The 9,366-nt window shown below is 38.0% G+C and overlaps 1 non-coding gene across 1 annotated transcript; it reads left to right on the top strand.

Annotated features, from left to right (window-relative positions):
• The first annotated feature begins 5,525 nt into the window (after positions 1-5,525).
• Positions 5,526-5,629, top strand: LOC121227766 (small nucleolar RNA R71). The gene has a single exon (XR_005925289.1). It is a non-coding gene; the product is annotated as a small nucleolar RNA R71 (small nucleolar RNA).
• Positions 5,630-9,366: the final 3,737 nt, after the last annotated feature.

The following is a 9,366-nucleotide window of genomic DNA, read 5'->3' as shown; positions in this document are numbered from 1 at the left end:
TTTTTCTTTTCTTTTTTTTAAGAACAAATCAAGTCTATATAATATAGAAATCATACTTCCTGATTCAGTAAAAAAAATGGTGAACATAGTGAGGTAACAATATTAAAAATAATCCTGTTAAAAAAAAGGTAAATTAAGTAAGAGGATTTCAACAATAATGGGTTAATGGGTTAATGATGAGTGTTAATTAATAAAAAGGGTTAGTAGGCTCAAGGGGGTTTACTAAGGGTTTAATTATGTGAGAAGGCTTTTTATGGAGTAAGTGGGTTAAATCCTAAGTGCCTTTATCATCTCAGTATATCAAATCATACGTGTGATCTCAACATGTATAATCGAAGCAAGTTCTAGAAAAATAGTTCAATGTTGACACACTCAAACCACAAAAGAAGTGAGCAAGAAAGAAAGCTATATGCTCAAAAGGCTCAAAAATCTCACCAAAAATTTGGGTTTTTGATGTCATTCCTGTATAATTAAGATTTCAAGATAATACCTCAATTTAGGAAAATAATCTAAAAATTTTAGTTCTCAAAATATCAATTTATCATGCTCGATTCTCTAATGTCCTATAATCAAATAATCATGCATAATTCCATTCATGACATATCAACAATAATTATAGATCAATTAGAATTCATTCGATCAATATTATGAGAAAATCACTTAAGCACAAGATCAAATTCAGGGATTTGAGAATAATGCAATGTTAGGCATCATGTTCATGTTCACCCCCCCCACACTTAAGATGTACATTGCCCTCAATGTACAAAGATAGATTATTCAAAATAAAGAAAATCATAAGAGGGAAGGAGGTGAAACTCCCTGTTATATGGATGTGGAGCTTGATTCTGAGGCTGGAATGTTTGGGGAAAGTGGTAGTTGCCACTGTTCTTAGCTAGATGAAGAAATTGGGTCGTTGAACATGGAACTCGTGAGGTATTGTTTCCCATTTGTTTCCTCATTCTGTAAAATATTCCTAGCAGCTTTGCTTGGAAATCTGTAGAATCATGAAGAGCTTATTAAACTTGGTGTGGAAAAGAGTGTAGTGGGATTACTTATTAGTGATACTAGAAAAATGAAGAAAGTAAAATTTACTAATATAGATATGTCTTTCAAAAGAAAATAAGAAAATTGAAATGAAAATAAAAATAAAAAGAAAAAGAAAAAAAGAAAAATAAAAAGATAAGAGGATTCAATAATCCTCGTCAGTGGGGCCCTCAGGTGGTGGCAATGTGAAAGTGCTGGCACAGCTGCTCCATCATGGCCTGCATGTCGTCCATCTGTCTATCACGTCATTGATCTCGCTCGTGAATCATCTCGAACTGTGTAGTGCAATACTGCTCAAAGTTAGCAAGTCGGTCGGAAAGGTGTGCCAATAAAGCAGCCACATGAACTGGTCACTCCCTAGGTGGCGTGGTAGAAGGCTCCTCGTGCTGCGGGGGGACATCATCAGGAATGTCCTCTAGATCCTTCTCGTCAATGGCATGAGTGAGACAGTACTGAGGAGGATCGGTCCCACGGCAGCGCTCAATCATCCTCATCTGTAACATAGTCATGATGCCCTGTGGAGACATCTGACCTATCAGTGTAAGCGCTGATGACGGGCCACGGTGTTGAGGAGGTCGAAGTGTCTGGCAAGGCGCGTCACGTAGGGGCCGATAGAGATTACTCCCTTCCGATGTCGCTCGGTCTGATGGCGAATGGCGAAAGCGATGAAGTATACCAAGTTAGTCATGTGTGCATTCACCATGCACCATAAATAATAGGCGTCATGGGAGTTGACAAAACCGGTGCTCTCTCTCCCTTCGGTCAAGGTGTGTACCAATATGGCATGGAGATAGCGTAGGGAAGGGGCGAAAGCTGAGGCCGTCAAGTGGCTGGGGTCGTAGGTGGAAAAGAGTGGTGCCAAAGCTTTCCAGCACAAGGAGGGAGAAATGTGGATATTGCGTGGTAGTGCATTCATGTCCTCCTCCTCTATAAACTCATCGGTGTAAAGTCCCAGAGCGACTCCAAACTCTGGAACACTCATCGCGCGAACTAGACCGCCTAATCGGAAGTGAATGGTGCCAAGGTCGTCATTGTTTGTCATCACCACCTGTAAATGAAAAGTAGAGCATAATTCTAAAGTTAGCTCTAAATAAGTGGGTTCAGTGATATCAAAGAACCGTTCCTATGGGTCTGTGGTCAGGAGGGCACAGATAGCATCAGCTAGTTGGACTTATTCTACGGCAGCCCAGTCGATGCAGCGACCTATAGTGAGGGATCATGCGCATAGTATCTGAAATAGCTCTTCTTGTGAAGCTTGCAAAAACTCAAGGAACGGGTGCCGAACTTCAGCTGTAGCACGTACCGAGGATGAACCCGGCCCCTTACGTCTCTTTGAGGATGGGACGTGGCCTTTTTGCCTCTCGATGATGACATAATGTACCTGAAAATGTATGAGCATTGATATATTAGGTCCAAGATGGGTTAACATTTAACTATATCAAGTGAGAGGTGAAAATTTTATATGATTATTCAGAAGCATTTACTGGAATCAAAGATGTATCATCTATTAAGCAAGAATCCTAAAACTAGCATATGCTATTTAGTAGTTAAAACAATTCAAATATATAAAATACTAAAGAAAATTCCTAAAGTATTCAGGTTGAGAAAGTGAACCAAAAGTTGCTGTAGGGTGGTGTACGGGCGTGTTGCTAGTGAGCACGGGTGTATGGCATTGGTGTACGGTCGTGTGGAGGGAAAAATAGGGGAAAAGAGAGGGGAAAGTGAGGACTAGTGCAGAGGGAGTTGATTTTAGGGTGGTTTGAGGGTTAGAGAAGTGAGAATCTGGGTAATGGTGACCGGAATAGGGATTAAGGAGTGGGGAAGGGGAGATTTCGGCTAGGGTTTTGAAAGGAAAATGAAAATGAACAGTGGTTTGCTTATATAGGGGGAAGCCACATGGCCTAGGACCACGCCTGTGTACTCTGAAAGTGAGCCTGTGTTTTTTGAATTTTTCAATTTAGGTCGTGCCCGACTACTATCCCACGCCCGTGTGTCTTGGGGTGTGTGGCCCATGGCCATATTGCACAGCTGTGCCTAGCTTTGTTCGCTTCTCCCACACCCGTGTGTTAGGGTACCATGCCCGTGTATTATTGTCCAGGCTTCACGGCACAGACGTGTCTCACACCCGTGTCGAAGAAATAGAATCGAACCTTGCCCCTGGCACGCCCGTGTTTTCCAATTCCCATGCCCATGTTCACCTATCAAGTTCACCCACGGCCATGTTGCACGGCTGTGAGGATTTATCACATCCCGTGTTTTGGGGAAATCAAGTCCTGCTTCTACATGGCTGTATCGCACGACCGTGTTTCTTCCCCTGCTTGGCCACAGTCTTAGGCATGTCTGTGTGCCTGGCCGTGTGTGCTGAAAAATTTGAAATTCAAAGATAAATCTAATTATTTAAAGTGTTAGAAGTAAAAAATAAAAAATAAATGAAATCAAAATATGTTAGTACTCGGGTTACCTCCCGAGAAGCGTTTATTTATAGTCTAAGCTCGACTTACCTCTCTAGTGAATGGTCAGGGTGGTTCGAGGAGTTTATACTCTTCATTCCTACTATCAATCTCATCAAAATAGGGTTTTAATCGGGTGTTGTTTACCTTAAAAGTGCCGAACTTGGGGTGACTCACCTCCACTGTACCGAATGGAAAAATACTGAGCACCATAAGAGGGATTTCCTCATTCGGTGTGGTAGTGACAATGTGAGGATCTGCGGCATCTAGTAAGACTTTATCGCCAACCTTAAGTTAATTAGGAGAGGTATCAGGATTGTTTTGGCGTAGTTTCGGTTTATCATGTGTTCTCGGTTTGTGTTCTCACCATTCGTCTAGCTCCTCTATCCGTAGCCTTCGTTCTTCATGAATGTGTCATCTATCATTTCTAAAACATGGCTCGTGAACTTCTTTGAAGCTCAATTTCTGCAAAGTCATACTGTCAGTTTTAGTAGATTGGTGTGAACTATTACCTTCAATGTTTGATGTGATGCCAGAATTATGAGCTTGAAGGGTGATCGTTTCATCTCCCACACGAGTGTAAGCTCACCTGTGCCAACATCAATAATTGTTTTAGCAGTTGCTAAAAAGGGCCTCCCTAAAATCAAAGGGGTTTTATTATCCTCTTCTATGTCTAGAATAATGAAATCAACTGGAAATATGAACTTATCTACTTTCACGAGTACATCTTCAATAATACCCTTAAGGAATCTTATAGTTTTATTTGCCAATTGAATGCTCATCCTAGTTTGTTTAGGTTTCCAAGACCTAGTTGCTTAAACATTTTGTAAGGCATGACGTTAATACTAGCCCCTAAATCAGTTAATGCATGATGTATATCTAAACTACCAATTAAGAAAGAAATTGTAAAACCCCTGGATATTTCAATTTGTGGGGTAGTTTATTCTGTAGAATAGCCAAGCAGACTGCATTTAGCTCCACATGCAACGCTTCGCCCAACTTCCGCTTATTTACTAAAATCTCTTTTAAAAATTTCATTGCATTTGGCATCTGCGACAAAGCTTCAATAAACAGTAAGTTAATATGTAATTTTTTCAAAAGTTTAGGGAATTTACCAAATTGTTCGTCTGAGCGGTCTTTCCTTGACGCGTTAGGGTATGGCACACGAGGTTTATATTCGAAAATCACTGGTTTGTTTGTATTTTAACCTACCTCATCTCTTCATTTGCTTACCACAGTTTCTTGCCTCGTTTCTGGTTCAGGCTCAACGACTCCTTCGTCATCTTGAGTATTAATTGTGTTGAGTTTTTCCCTTGGGTTAGGTTCGATATTACTTGGAAAACTACCTTGTGGTCATTTGGGGATCAGTTTGGAAAGCTGGCCTATCTGAGTTTCGAGTCCTTAGATCCATGCTTGTTGATTTTTAAGTGCTGTCTCAGTATTTTAGAAACGGGTTTCTGACACTAATATGAACTTTGAGAGCATCTCTTCAAGATTTGGCTTCTTTTCCTGTTGGTAGGGTGGTTGTTGAAAACCCTGAGGATTTTGTGGCTTTTGATTCCCTTGACCACCCTAGGAGAAATTTGGGTGGTTCCTCCAACCTGCATTATAAGTATTACAGTATGGGTTATTTTGCGATCTAAAATTATTGTTACCCATATAGTTGACTTGTTCCTCTTCGATTGCGGGATTGAAGGTTGATATTCTGTATGAACACCTCCTCCACTTGCGTCACACCTCATTATTGGATGTACCTGCGTAGAACTAAGTAAACCATCAATCTTTTTATTGAGAAGTTCTACCTGATTTGACAGCATAGTAACTGAGTCGAAGTTATAAATGCCAGCTGTTTTTGTTGGCTTAGTCCTCATGACTTGCCACTGATAGTTATTCAGTGACATTTCTTCAATGAATTCATAAGCCTATTCAAGTGTTTTGTTGTTGATGGTTCTACCAGCAGCTGTGTCAACCATTTGCCGAGTTGAGGGATTCAGACAATTGTGGAATGTTTGTACTTACCGCCAAAGTGGTAACCCATAGTGAGGGCACTTTCTCAGTAAGTCCTCGTATCTCTCCCATGCATCGTAATGTGTTTCTAAATCCATTTTTACAAAAGAAGAGATATCATTGCGTACTTTAGCCATTTTAGCAGGTGGAAAGTACTTTAGTAAAAAAATTTTGGTCATTTCTTCCCTAGTAGTAATTGACCCTCGTGGTAACGAGTTCAACCACTGTTTAGCTTTGTTCCTTAACGAAAAAGGAAATAACCGAAGATGAATGGAATCATCAGAAACACCATTGATTTTAAATGTATCGTAAAATTCCAAAAAGTTTGCTAAGTGAGCATTGGGATCTTCATCCTGCAAACCATCAAACTGAACAAACTTTTGTATCATTTGAATTGTGTTAGGTTTCAATTCAAAAGTATTTGCAGCTACAGCCGGTCTAACTATGATAGACTCAGTTCCTGTTAAAGAAGGTTTAGCATAATCATACATAGTGCGTGGAACAGGATTTTGATTAGCCGCAATTGCAGGAGGTAGCTGATTGCCTTGGTTTTCAGCCATCTCTTCGGTTGGGGTTGAGTATTGTCTTCTTGCTCGTTCTCCGTGTATCTTAAGCTGCGCCTTATTTTTCTTTGGTTTCTACGAACTGTACGATCGATTTCTTCGTCAAAAAGTAATGGTCCTGACGGGTTTCTTCTAGTCATAAACTATAAAAACCTACCAAGAGAAAAAGAAAAAGTAAATTAATAAATAATAATTAAATTAAATTAAATTAAATTGCAAGAAAAATAAATGGCTAAAGTAATAAAAATTTAGCGTTCCAAATATTTTAGTTCCCTAGTAACGGTGCCAAAAGCTTGATCGCGTGATTCGTAACAACTAATAAATATTTATAATGAAGATCAAACCTAGACTAACTATTATCATGACGAAAAGACAAGCGCACCTATCGAACAATAGTATAGAATGGCAAGACTGGGATGTCGTACCCAAGGGAACCAAAAGTACTAGTAATAACTATCTTTTTATTATTTAACCTAGAAATAATGAGGGGTTGTTTATTAAACTAATTAACTAAACTAATTAACTAATTAAAGTAAAGCAAAGAGAAAAATTTGGAAAAAGGCTTGAAAAAAAGTAATTGATAAAGACGACACCCAAGGAGGAATCCACCTAGATTTCACTTGTTATCTGACTCTGAACCAGACGATTTATTCACTTAACTTGATCCGTGAGACTCCCTAACCTATATTATTATCTCCTTCAAGACTAATAACGTCTAACCCTCAGTTGAATTAATCGAAATCTCTTTCTTAATTAAAACCCCTAGGGAAGCAGTAAATCGATCTATGGACTCCCATATTAGGTTTCACCCTAATTCGGTTAAATCTCGTAACCCTATTTCTAGGCGTTCGATCAACTTCGCTTAATTATGCCAAATCTACTCTTAGACAGGGACTTTTTCTCCTCTACATAAGCACATCAAATCATGAATTAATACTCAGAATATTAACTCAAGCATTAAAAAAAACATAATTAAGAACAAATCAAGTATTTATCATACAGTTCAGATAATAATAACAAGATCCATCATAGGTTTCAACCCTTTTAGGTATCTAAGGGGTTTAGTTCATAATAAAATAATAGTATATCTCAAAAGTATGAAAATAAAAAAACATAAAGAAAACTCTAAAACCCCTGAAGGAATTCTGAGAGAGATATTCAGTTTTGGAGTAGCTCCGGCTTTTGGGATAATCGTCTGCCTTCTTTCAAGTAATTCTCAGCGTGTGGTTTTGTATTCCAGAAAAGTTCTAGAGGGACGGCCCCTCTCTAAGTCATACTGAGGGTGTTTATATAGGCTTTGAATTGACTTTCTTCCTCCATAAGTATCCTTTTCCGTGTAAAATACAACTCTTTAAAAAAGGGACACTCTCATGTGCCACGGCAGTGTGACGTGATTGTCAAGCCGTGTTTGATCCGTTAAATTACACACGGCCGTGTGGGTCAACTGCCAGGCCGTGTGAATGGAGAAAGCCTTGGTCGACACCCTTGAAAGACACGGGCCTGTGAGCTACCCATGTGGCAAGGTTTAGGCAGTGTCATCTTCTCGATTTGGTCGTTTTGTCCCGTTTTGGCTCGTTTTTGGCTCCTTTTGACTCTTGGTGCTCTTCTGAGTACAAAACATGAAATAACCGAATTAAAAGCACCAAAATCCATAAATCTAGTAATAAACATCCATAAATATGCTAGGTATTTGGGGTAAAAATATGTATAATTTGGCGTTTATCAGTCCTTTTATTTAATCGGACACCTAAACGACAAAATTAAATCACGAAAATTTCACAGATATAAATTCACACAAAATAAACATGGAAAATAATTTAAAAATATTTTTCTAACTCGAATTCGTGGTCCCGAAACCACCGTTCTGATTAGGGTCTAAATCGAGCTGTGACATGGACCATATGAGATTACAGAAAGAATTGGATCGGTTGCATATCGGTTAGCTTTACCACCAAAACTTGATCTGATTCACAATGTTTTTCATCCTTCTATGCTACGACGGTACCGATCTGATCCTTCACATGTTATCTCTCCAACAGAAGTAGAGATTTAGCCTGATATGACATATAGTGAAGAACCAATCAAAATCTTAGTTGTGGAAATAAAAGAGTTAAGAAATAAAAAGGTAGCTTTAGTCAAATTTCTTTGGCAACGACAAGGTATTGAAGAGGCTACTTGGAAACTGGAGGACACTATGAGGAAGCAATAACCGAATCTCTTTACTGGTAAGATTTTCGAGGACAAAAATCCTTAACGGGGGAGAGTTGTAACAACCCATTTTTCAGTGAAATCAGAACAGTGGCTTTGGGATCACAAATTTATTTTTATTTTATTATATGGTCTGTATTGTGATAGGCATGTCGTGTGAAAATTTTGATACGAAAATTTTATCGATCAAGTGTTTAATTACGAGAAGGACTAAATCGTATAAAATGCAAAAGTTGAATTCTAGTAGCTATAAGGATTAAATAACTATGGAATTCAAAACTAGAGGTCCTTATATGCTAATTAGACCATTAAAGAAAAGTATGTAGATTTTTGGTGACTCATCCATGGAAAAATTAGAAAAGAGTAGGGACTATTTTGGAAATCACAAAAATTAAAAGATGATAAATAATTAAAAAGAAATTATCATCTTATTTTCATGTCTTCTTCCCCAAAATTTCTATGGAAACCCTAGGAGAGACGAAGAAAACTTTCCAAGCTTAAAAAGGTATGAAACAAGTCTCGTTTTTAGTAATTTTTATGTTTTTGAAATAGGGATAGTCTAATCTATCTATTTGAGGGATTAATTTGAAAAGTTATCAAGGTATGAAATTTGGGTCATCGATGAATATGAATTAGAAATTTATGGTAGAAAATGAAAAGGTTCTTGATAGATAAACAACTTTTACAAAGTGATTTTTGATGAAAACATGATTTAGGGACTAAAATGTAAAGTTGTGAAATTTGATGAAAAAATTCTAAATTTTAATGAATACATGTACTGTAAATTTTGTAATGGGATTATGCTTAGGCTTGGAATAGGGAGTAAATTGCACAAGTTTCATTTTCCAAGCCTAGGGATGAAATTGGAATTAGTGGAAAAGTTATTGACAATTTGGTAATTTTACGTAAGACATAACTTGAATCTAAATGAATATGAAATGTGTGAAATTGATGGTTAAATTCACTTACATAGATCCAGACAACTCAAATTCAAGGTTAGACAGAGGAAAAGAAAGGATTTCGGATTAGTAGATTATATACGAGAACAAGTGTCGAGGTAAGTTCGTGTAACTTAATCAAGCATGTAAATATGT

This window comes from Gossypium hirsutum, chromosome A03, assembly GCF_007990345.1.
Source record: "Gossypium hirsutum isolate 1008001.06 chromosome A03, Gossypium_hirsutum_v2.1, whole genome shotgun sequence".
In the NCBI taxonomy this organism is placed as follows: domain Eukaryota; kingdom Viridiplantae; phylum Streptophyta; class Magnoliopsida; order Malvales; family Malvaceae; genus Gossypium; species Gossypium hirsutum.
The sequence above is the reverse complement of the archived record's forward strand: the minus strand, read 5'-3'. Positions and strand labels throughout refer to the sequence as shown.